At 38.6% G+C, this 12,500-nt stretch overlaps 1 protein-coding gene across 8 annotated transcripts in view; it reads left to right on the top strand.

The window, feature by feature from the left end:
* The window catches only part of LOC132841737 (receptor-type tyrosine-protein phosphatase delta-like), a 352,060-nt gene that overhangs the window by 110,682 nt on the left and 228,878 nt on the right, over positions 1 to 12,500 (top strand). For all 8 annotated transcript variants that reach the window (XM_060864221.1, XM_060864220.1, XM_060864217.1 and 5 more), the window contains exon 4: positions 11,366 to 11,439. The gene's annotated coding sequence lies outside the window, so the exon portion shown is untranslated. The remainder of the gene's footprint in view (positions 1 to 11,365; positions 11,440 to 12,500) is intronic.

The following is a 12,500-nucleotide window of genomic DNA, read 5'->3' as shown; positions in this document are numbered from 1 at the left end:
TGTGTGTGTAGTTTGAGTGTACAGCTTTGTCCACAGAAAGAGTCATGCCAAAATGATGATTTACAGAGGCCACACTGTATTTTTCCTCTGTGTGTGAGTGTGTGAGTGTGTGTGTGTGTGTGTGTGTGTGTGTGTGTGTGTGTGTGTGTGTGCACCCTCACAACAGTGTCTGTTCTGTCATTGGGGAGTTTATCCTTCATATCGTCACCCTCTTCTTCCTCATTAGCGGTGTTGAGCTGAATTTCTGCAACGTCTATTGGAAATAAAAAGTGCTCTACTAGTAAAACTGGCTCGACTTGCACACAAACACATACACACACTCTTTCCGAAAGAGTGACTGAGAGAGTGGGTATTTAAATTGTGTCCTACTTTTGAATACGGCAATAAAGCCATGCATTCGGGGACTAATATAGGGCGAGCCGAAGAAAGCACCTCAGAGCCAATAGCGGAATACATTAGCCTGTCAAAATGGAATATTTAATAAGAACATAAACACTTCTCACATGAAGAAGAGTGTTTCCCACTCTCTCGTTTACACACACACACACACACACACACACGACAGCTGCCAGTTTCCCTATTGACTCCTCTAGGGTAAGTGTATGTATGTACTCACACTCCATTTTTCTACTGCTGTTAATTAATACCACTGGCTGTGTCTGTACACGACTATGCCTCACGAGGACGGTGCTTGTCTGTAAACTATTGACCTGTGTTTAAAACAATTCGTCTGAAAAGTTCTAGAACACTTTAGAATTCTAGAGAAACCAAAAAGGTTTTCCCAAGTCACACATCTCACATTCACTTTCATTTAAGAAGCAGCACTCCTGAAATTCTCACGAAAACCAAGATACTATTTTGCAGTGCATTGTTCTGAACTTGTTTAGCTAGTCTACAGTAGATCATGCTACCATAAGATAGGATAAGATGAACTTAATTTTTGAATATTTAATTTAATTAGAATATATATATATATATATATATAAATAATATTCTATAATTAATATAATGAATATTATATTATCTATTACATAGTTAACTTAATCATTAATATAAAATTTTTAAAAAGAGAATTAATATATTCTAATAATTAAGGTAACTAATTAAATTATATATTAATATGTAATAATTGATATAATATGTATTATATTAATTTAAACTTAATACACTTAATTATTATAATATATTAATTCTATATATTAATTTTATAGACTGCTTTTAAACAAAATAAATGTAAAAAAAACACCTTGATGATTTGGATATATACTTTATTTTGGATATATACTGTGATACTGGAAAATGATAAAGTAATGGTATGTGGCCCAAAGTGAAACAGGGTTATTTTTAATTTGCTTGAAATTACTTTTAACGTTTTGAATCAGCTATAAAACAGAGTTAGTTTTTTTCATCACTTACTTCATAGCAGCTATAAACAGTCCTTCCTTCATCTGTCTCTCATTTTCTTTCCTGTAAGAAACAAAAAACCCTCAAACATATACAGACTGTTGCCACTACAGACTCCTTGAAAACATCCCAAATAAACAGCTCTTAAACGTAGAAAAGTGCCATATACAGTATACAACTCCTTGGAAAGTTGTTATTATAGAAACGATCATTTAATCCCTTTTAACATCATGTGTATCTTTGCAGCTTTTGACCGAGCAGACGGTAGAATTCCAAATGTTATAAAATTGTTTGTTTTAAATCTCACTTTTGTGTAACACAAGCATCATGGCAGCTCACTATCAGTGTGATATACACTCACCTGTCACTTAAAGGTAGGTGACAGTTGTTTGAAATTTGACAATTGAAATCACCAAAACAAACACGCCCCTAACCCAAATGGGTCCCACCCCTGTATTGATAGCTCCGCCCACACATACATACGTAACCCAGGCAACTAATGGAAAGAAATGTGTCTTTATCATAGCTGAAGGGAAGAACAATACGATTGCAGATAAACAAACAAGCAAAAATGACACACAAGCATAATCATGCAAAGGACGGCATATATTAGTTCTGTGTAACAAAGCAAAACCAACATTACTCACCTATCGAGAAGGAAAAAAGCAACCTCGGCGTCCCATCACAGGCCTTCCCGCTCCTTCAGTTCTCGCCAGCGCTGGAAAGCTGATCCTATATTAACACGGGTCCTACTTCTTTCATGTCAATGTTAAAACCGCTTTCTGCTAATGTCACACATGCGCACTGAACACTCTCTCTGCCTATATTGACAAGACACACCCCTTTCTGCTCATTGGCTACACGTTAATTTTGTTTTTTTTTTTGTTTGGTGGCCCACCGCAGTTTTCTGAAGCATTTCTCAAACAACGGAAACCCCACCTTTAATTGTGTTAATTAATCAGCCAATCATGTTGCAGCAGTCAGATGCATGAAATCCTGCACAAAATCTGCAGTTTATTAAACACGTTCACGCAATTTCCCCCATAACTCTTGACCCGTATCTGCATTTATTTATTTATTTATTTATTTATTTATTTATTTATGTTTGCATTGTGGTGCTGTCACATTAGATAAGAGGCAGATTAGATAAGTGGACGAATGTTCCTAATAAATTTTCTGTCGTACCCTTTCTAGGCTGCTTCACATGATTCTATAAGAATGATTCGTTTGAACGGGTTTTTATTCATTTTGTCATTCCTCCAACCCTCTACATTAACCTTCTGATGCAATCTGGAAGCCCTGCTCTGTAACCACTTCACCTAGGAACAGGAACTGTATTTAATTCCCAGACTACAAATTGTTTATTAACATGAACTTACTTCACATCTCATGGGTCAATAAGACGAGCACGAAGGTTTACATTGATGTGTTTATTAAAGGTTGGAGGTTTTCTGTATGGTTATGTGTGTGTCTAGAGCCCACGTGTGTGTCTAGAGCCTCTTGTGGATTATTGCAGTATTGCGCGTTCAGGTGACACATTTCTCTATATCTAGGTCACTTATAGTGTCACACGTTATTGGATCAATAGCACAGACTAGTGGTCAATTTAGGAACTGCTAAAAACAAACCTCAGCATGATCCTTCCCAGTGATGTCATCCCAGTCTGGATTTATCTCATCTTTCATTTATCTCATCTTTTTATATCTCACACAGCCCTCCACATTACTTCTAATCTTTTTTTTTTTTTTTCCAATCCATCCTATTTTTCTTGTTTTTTTTCCTCTTCTTTATTATTTTATTTGTTTTGGTTTGTGCCTCTTTTTCTCTCCATGCACTTTAGATTTATGACTATTGCTTTATTTTCCACCCCCTGCTGTCTAGCCCACTTAAGAGCAGCAAGGAGTTTCTCCTAGAACTCCAAAATTAATGTGGGTGTGCGCGTGTGAGGGTGTGTGTGTGTGTGTGTGTGTGTGTACTGTATGTGAGTGAGTGTGTGTGTGTGTGTGTGTGTGTGTGTGTGTGTGTGTGTGTGTGTGAGTGAGGGTGTGTGTGTGTGTGTGTGTGTGTGTGTGTGGTGTGTGTGTGTGTGTGTGAGAGAGAGAGAGAAAACACACTGCATTTACATGACCTAAAAAAGCTCTTCTGCTTTTCCTTGCTCATAAATCATACACACCCACCCACACAAATAAGATTTATATCATGACAAGAAGCTTTATATAATAAATCTCAAATACACTCTGCATTATTTTACTCAGCCAGGTTGCTTTTTTTATATTCTAGGAAAGCTGCATTTTTTTTTTTTCCTTTTGAGAATCTGGAAATATAGTGTAACTCAGCATCATTTAAAATAAATTGTGTATATATATATATATGTATATATATATGTATATATATATGTATATATATATACATATATATATACATATATATATATATATATATATATATATATATATATATACATATATATACATATATATATATATATATATATATATATATATATATACAATTAATTTTACACCCAACATTTTATCCACATATTTTATGGCGGTATGTTGGGTGTTGCTAAATGATCGGTTCACAGCAAGCAGAAAATGTAGTCATGAGCTGACTTGATTAGTTATATAAGAAAAGGTTATAATGAATATTACTGTCATTTCTACGAGGTTCTCGTGGGTTCTTTTGTATATATGATGTCAGGGGAAATCAGTTCTGTCTCCACACAAGCTCAGATGAAGCTGGAAAGACCTTTAATTCCCACATGCTCAGGGATTTTAGCATTTTTTTCTTTTCTTTCCCTTCCATATTCAAGCACTGAAATGAGATGAGGACTAATAAAAAAGCGGTAACATTCAGCGTCTCTTAACTGCGACCTAACAGGAATCGTGGTCTAATTGGAACACTAGATGGATGAATGGCTGGATGGAAGGATGAAGGAATGGATGAAAGGATGCTCCTGTGGGATTGTGAGACGGAAGGTGATACTCTCCGCTAGCCCTTTATAGACCCGAAGGCCACGTATGCTGAGGCAGGAAATAGTTTTATAATACGTGATCGATGCTATCATTTTCAGCAGCGAGAGTGCAGGCACGCAGCGACGCAAGGCTCAGGTTTCTTAAAAAGGCCTTTAGCCAGACACCTCGTCTTCCTTTATTTCCTTTATTCAATTTCACCTGCTTTACCTAATGCTTTTTCCTTCGTTTGTCTCTCTCTCTGTGTCTAAGTTGATCTGTTTGTCTTCTTTAGGTTTAAATCACACTTACTTATTCTATACCTTTTCTTCATGTCCAATAAACATACACACTCCTCATGTCTCATACACACTCCTCATGTCTCATACACACTCCTCATGTCTCATACACACATCTCATGTCTCATACACACATCTCATGTCTCATACACACTTTTACTGTTCCATACACACTCCTCATGTCTCATACACACTCCTCATGTCTCATACACACTCTTACTGTTCCATATACACTCCTCATGTCTCATACACACTCCTCATGTCTCATACACACTCCTCATGTCTCATACACACTCCTCATGTCTCATACACACTCCTTATGTCTCATAAACACTCTTACTGTTCCATACACACTCCTCATGTCTCATACACACTCCTCATGTTTCATACACACTCTTACTGTTCCATACACACCCCTCATGTCTCATACACACCCCTTATGTCTCATACACACCCTTACTGTCCCATACAAACTCCTCATGTCTCATACACACTCCTCATGTCTCATAAACACTCTTACTATTCCATACACTCTCCTCATGTCTCATACACACTCTTACTGTTCCATACACACTCGTCATGTCTCATACACACTCCTCATGTCTCATACACACTCTTACTGTTCTATACACACTCCTCATGTTTCATACACACTCTTACTGTCCCATACACACTCCTCATGTCTCATACACACTCTTACTGTTCTATACACACTCCTCATGTTTCATACACACTCTTACTGTTCCATACACACCCCTCATGTCTCATACACCCCCCTTATGTCTCATACACACCCTTACTGTCCCATACAGACTCCTCATGTCTCATACACACTCCTCATGTCTCATAAACACTCTTACTGTTCCATACACACTCCTCATGTCTCATACACACTCTTACTGTTCCATACAGACTCCTCATGTCTCATACACACTCCTCATGTCTCATACACTCTTACTGTTCCATACACACTCCTCATGTCTCATACACACTCCTCATATCTCATACACACCCCTCAAGTCTCATACACACCCCTTATGTCTCATACACACCCTTACTGTCCCATACAGACTCCTCATGTCTCATACACACTCCTCATGTCTCATACACACTCTTACTGTTCCATACACACTCCTCATGTTTCATACACACTCTTACTGTTCCATACACTCTCCTCATGTCTCATACACACTCTTACTGTTCCATACACACTCGTCATGTCTCATACACACTCCTCATGTCTCATACACACTCTTACTGTTCTATACACACTCCTCATGTTTCATACACACTCTTACTGTCACATACACACTCCTCATGTCTCATACACACTCCTCATGTCTCATACACACTCTTACTGTTCTATACACACTCCTCATGTCTCATACACACTCTTACTGTTCCATAAACACTCCTCATGTCTCATACACACTCCTCATGTCTCATACACACTCCTCATGTTTCATACACACTCTTACTGTTCCATACACACTCCTCATGTTTCATACACACTCTTACTGTTCCATACACACCCCTCATGTCTCATACACACCCCTTATGTCTCATACACACCCTTACTGTCCCATACACACTCCTCATGTCTCATACACACTCCTCATGTCTCATAAACACTCTTACTGTTCCATACACACTCCTCATGTCTCATACACACTCTTACTGTTCCATACACTCTCCTCATGTCTCATACACACTCTTACTGTTCCATACACACTCGTCATGTCTCATACACACTCCTCATGTTTCATACACACTCTTACTGTTCCATACACACCCCTCATGTCTCATACACACCCCTTATGTCTCATACACACCCTTACTGTCCCATACAGACTCCTCATGTCTCATACACACTCCTCATGTCTCATAAACACTCTTACTGTTCCATACACACTCCTCATGTCTCATACACAACTCTTACTGTTCTATACACACTCCTCATGTCTCATACACACTCTTACTGTTACATAAAAACTCCTCATGTTTCATACACACCCTTCATCTCCCATAAACACTCCTCATGTCTCCTACACACTCTTACTGTCCCATACACACTTCTCATGTCTCATACACACTCCTCATGTCTCATACACTCTTACTGTTCCATACACACTCCTCATGTCTCATACACACTCCTCATATTTCATACACACCCCTCAAGTCTCATACACACCCCTTATGTCTCATACACACCCTTACTGTCCCATACAGACTCCTCATGTTCCATACACTCTCCTCATGTCTCATACACACTCTTACTGTTCCATACACACTCGCCATGTCTCATACACACTCCTCATGTCTCATACACACTCTTACTGTTCTATACACACTCCTCATGTTTCATACACACTCTTACTGTCACATACACACTCCTCATGTCTCATACACACTCCTCATGTCTCATACACACTCTTACTGTTCTATACACACTCCTCATGTCTCATACACACTCTTACTGTTCCATAAACACTCCTCATGTCTCATACACACTCTTCATGTTTCATACACACTCCTCATGCCTCATAAACACTCCTCATGTCTCCTACACACTCTTACTGTCCCATACACACTTCTCATGTTTCATATACACTCTTCATCTCCCATACACTCTCATGTCTCATACACACTCCTCATATATCATACACACTCTTCATCTAACATACACACTTCTTATGTCTCATACACACTCTTCATGTCTTATACACACTCCTCATGTCTCCTACACACTCTTACTGTCCCATACACACTTCTCATGTTTCATACACACTCTTCATCTCCCATACACTCTCATGTCTCATACACACTCCTCATATATCATACACACTCTTCATCTCTCATACACTCTCATGTCTCATACACACTCCTCATATATCATACACACTCTTCATCTAACATACACACTTCTTATGTCTCATACACACTCTTCATGTCTTATACACACTCCTCATGTCTCATACACACTCCTAATTTCTCATACACACTCCTCATCTCTCATACACACTCTTACTGTCCCATACACTCTCCTCATGTCGCACAAACTCAGAATGTTGTACATGTGCTTATGAGATCACATGTGGTGATTAAAATCCAGATTTTCTTATACACTTTATTAATAATTCGCAGCCCTTTTAACTCAGTTGGGTGCATCATTAAAAGTTTATTTTCAACAGTCTATTTAAAAACTTATGTTCAGTTTCAGACAAAATGCACCATTTAAAGTTTGTAGTTCAAGTAGAACACTAACAAATGTGTGGTGAACTTTTTTTTTTAAACGATAAAATGATTGTTTTATTGCTGTTTTTTCTTTTCTTTCTTTTTTTTTTTTTATATAACAAAACTCGTACATCTTCTCAGTCTGATTCTGTTGCACGTTTATTTCTCTCTGACTATCATCTCTCTCCAAAATCCCTCGCCTTTTCTCAGACCCTGTTTATCTCCACTTTTACTTCCTGGTTTCTTTCTTTCTTCTTTTCTTTATTACATCTGTCTATCAATTTGCTCCACCTCTTGGTCACTACTGTTCACCTTTTCTTCTGCTCTCCGTGTGTCTTTTTTCTGTCTCTTCCTTTCTCTGTCTTTTCTTCTTTCTCAGTCTCTCCATTTATTCACGGCTTTTCCTGTCTCTCTAGGTTTTTCTCATCTCTTTCTCTCTCTCTCTTTCTCTTCCTCACTGCCGTGTCCAGACTGGAACGGATCGTGCTAATTATCCGCGTGTTTTCAGGCGTGCGTGTGACACACAGCCAGCTGTTCTCAGCAAAAATGCACAGCAGAATCTGAGACGTTGCTTCTCTCTCACTCGTGCTGGGTTCGGCGAGCGCTGTGGTGACAGCTTCTGACAGAATGGTGTCATATTTGTGTGAAGCGGTGTGTGTGTGTGTGTGTGTGTGTGTGTGTGTGTGTGTGTGTGCAGGAGCGTTCGGAGCACCCGGCACCTGAGAAAGCTGGTAGATATCCAGCACACACTCCTGCTGTGAAGAGTGGAGGCAGTGTGGTGTGAAACAGACTCTCCTCTCCAAACACAGCAAAAGTTTTAATCACCAAGGGAAGCTTTAAATTTAGAACAAGTGCAGCTCAAGTGCCATATGCTCTTCGAGAGCTCGTTTAATTGTTGGACCGCTGCGTAACGTTCAAGATATTTAAACCTAGCTTTACTAGAACGCTGCGTTTCTCGTAACCACGTAGCTCGTAGTAAACAGATCCTGACTTTTTTTTTCTTTTTCTGTGTCTATGACTGGAAGTATAAGCAAAAATTTATTTTCGGCGCAAATCGTTAAGCTAATTACACGAGTTAATTAATTAGCGTGCTAACTGGGCGGAGCACGAACACGGCACTCTTTGTTGGTGCTCAGAATGAAAGCAGTCATTTTTAGATCAAACTGCAAGAAAGGGAATAAAGCTTTTGATCTAGCGGGTAAACAGACGTTCTCGGATAATTAGCTAGCGTGAGTATAAACACCAAACTCTCTGAGGTTTCTGTGAAGAGGCCACTGAATAGAGAGAGAGAGAGAGAGAGAGAGAGAGAGAGAGAGAGAGAGAGAGAGGGGATAAAACTTTCTTTGCCCCTTTTTTCAATCCTTCTCTTTTCTCTTCTCTTGTTTTTGAAATATGAAGGAAATGCAACCATTGTCTCATTAAAGAAAGGAAAAAAGTGACAAATGTGCCTCATTAACTTTAGTCTTTGCTCTTGCGTTTTTCCTCATACTAAAAAAAAAAAAGAAAAAAGTCAAAATTGTCATGCGGCTTTATCTGACTTTACTGTACAAAAAGATAATAAGGAAGTAATGAGGCACTTGGAGAAAAATAAATTAATAAGACATAATGCTCGTTGTTTTTTTTTTTTGTTTTTTTTTTTAACTGTGCCCTTTCAAACTGGCTGCTTTGTTCTGACAGTGTGTGGAAGCAGCGTTATCTCCATATCTACTGCTCGCAGTTCTCCACTATTGATTACTCCAGACTGCGAGCGAGTGGCTTTAGTGTTAGCTTGTTTGGAACGCTCCACCATCGATTGTTTGGATCTGGACTTGCTCAGGGTCACTGCAGTTTCTGTTCAGTCGATCAGCAAATCAATTCACTTCCCTGCAGACAGCGCGGGCAAATGAACACTTTTCATCGTACAAGTCTGAGCCACTGCTACAGCTTAACGATCTATTCACGACGGTGAAGATGCCATGATTACATCTGAGAAGTTTGATTCGTTCGATCGATTTAGATAATTGAGCCGCCGTGGCGGCGATTCTTGAATCTGGTTCAAATTTATTTTACACAATGCTCTACTTGATGGAACGGATCCGAGCTTCCAAGACACGATTTTTCTATCTCATGTACAGTCGCTAACAAGTAGCTTTTGCTATCTCATGTACAGTCGCTAACAAGTAGCTTTTGCTATCTCATGTACAGTCACTAACAAGTATTTTTTGCTATCTCATGTACAGTCGCTAACAAGTAGATTTTGCTATCTCATGTACAGTCGCTAACAAATAGCTTTTGCTATCTCATGTACAGTCACTAACAAGTATCTTTTGCTATCTCATGTACAGTCGCTAACAAGTAGCTTTTGCTATCTCATGTACAGTCGCTAACAAGTATCTTTTGCTATCTCATGTACAGTCGCTAACAAGTAGCTTTTGCTATCTCATGTACAGTCACTAACAAGTAGCTTTTGCTATCTCATGTACAGTTGCTAACAAGTAGCTTTTGCTATCTCATGTACAGTCGCTTACGAGTAGCTTTTGCTATCTCATGTACAGTTACTAACAAGTATCTTTTGCTATCTCATGTACAGTCGCTAACAAGTAGCTTTTGCTATCTCATGTACAGTTGCTAACAAGTATCTTTTGCTATCTCATGTACAGTCGCTTACGAGTAGCTTTTGCTATCTCATGTACAGTTACTAACAAGTATCGGAAAAGTCTATGCTTTAATAATAATATGCTATAATAAGTCTATGCTAGCTTAATAATCATGTGTTTATTTGGAACTGGTAATTTCTATATACAGATTAAAGGCAACGTCCTTAAAAAAATTCCATTTCGTTCTTATTATGTTAGCTAGCGGATTGTAGCTTTTTCCCGATACAGATCTACGTTTAAACTTTAAACTAAAGACGTGGGGTTTAAGGTATTGCACCAAATCCTGGACTGCACTAACGAATATAAACAAGATGGCAGATTTCAAAGTTGATGGCAAAAGATGGCAAAGTTACCATTTTCAGTCACAATGCTATGTTTTAGCCATGTTTACCTATGATAGGTTTTTCTTCCCAACTTTAAGCCTACATTTCACAATAATGACCTGACATCACAATATTCTACATTCTTTTTTTTACTTTACTCACATTCTAGTTTTGTCTTGAAACCGTGGTCCAAACATCAAATACATTTCCCTAAAGTTCTATACTGGATGTGTAGATTTTTGGAAAAGTCCCATGCGGATCTTTGAAAGGTTCGATTTAAAAACACAGTCTATACATTCCATCTGTCACTTTATGCGAACATTGTGGCTTCATTGAAAACTGGCTGGTGCAACTCATATCTCCAAATCTGACCAGAATAACAATGACAGCACAAATATTGCTCCTAAATGTTGTAGCCACCTTCTAGTTATTGATATTGACTTACCACAAGGTTTAACTCCTTCTCTCTCTCTCTCTCTCTCTCTCTCTCTCTTTGTCTCTCTGTCATGTTTCAGGGAAATTCAGAGGAGTTTTATCCTTTCGTTCCTCTAGCCGGAGCAGCTCAGCCACGTCATCCTCCTTCAAACCGGTAAGACTGAACTTCACATGTTCCCGAGGCGCTAAATGTCAGCCAAGCACAGTCTCTTAATCTAACTAAATTATGTCCAAATGTCAAATGACACAACACAAACCATTTGCTCCAAATGTTATTTAATGTTGACCTTCAAACCAAGAGGTGCAGGCCTGAGCACATAGCACAGCTTCCTCAGATCAGTCCAAGCAGATGTTTATCTTCGAATAGTTTTATTCCTGCTTGAACCCACGCGCAATTTATTAACTTTCTAAGAGTTAACGGCTTTGTACCTAAAAGCCACAAAAGCCTGATGCAGCCTTGCGTATAGACTCGTTTATTCGAAATAACAGGAGCTCGGAGAGCAGGCAAGAATATTACCAGAAAGCTTGTTGTTCCATTAAAGAACTCCAAAGTATATGTAAATCAAATTTATGCAAATCATATTCTAATTTATTCGCGTGTTTTTATGAGGCGGACAAACGATTTCTTCTTCCGCTTTATAACACACTCGATTTGCTTTGGTTTCGGCTCAGCACGAGCCGGGAATCGTTTGCTACACATTTTTCAGATCTAAGTACAAGTACAGATCAGTGAAGGTTATGATCATGTCACAAATATTTTATATCGATTCGATATATAAGAATAGGAAAACAAAAAAACTATTCACATTGATTTATAGAAACTTTGCATTCGGCTTGCATTTCTTGGTGTGAATGATGTTTTGGTGCTTTGTGCTAGTGGAATGATATCAGAACGTGGATAAGTTCACTCACTGGCCACCTTATTTGGAATTTGCTCAAACCTTTACAGATAAATTTCAAGATCTTTAGTTCATTTTATTCAATGTTAACATCAAACGTTAGAATGAGGAAGAAATGTGTTTTCCGTGGTATTCTCGTTGGTGCCGGAGTCTTTGGTCTGGTCTGAGAAGTTTAGAAATCTTCTGGGATTTTCACACATCTCAAGTTCAAGAGTTTGAACATAACGCTGTAAAAGGACAAAACAAAACACAGCAGACACACCTCCATGAAAGAGGCTAGAGGAAAAAGCGCAGACATGAATAACAACCGTACTCA

Source organism: Tachysurus vachellii, chromosome 2 (genome assembly GCF_030014155.1).
Source record: "Tachysurus vachellii isolate PV-2020 chromosome 2, HZAU_Pvac_v1, whole genome shotgun sequence".
NCBI lineage: Eukaryota > Metazoa > Chordata > Actinopteri > Siluriformes > Bagridae > Tachysurus > Tachysurus vachellii.
Note: the sequence above shows the minus strand (reverse complement) of the source record. Positions and strands in the feature narration are given on the sequence as shown.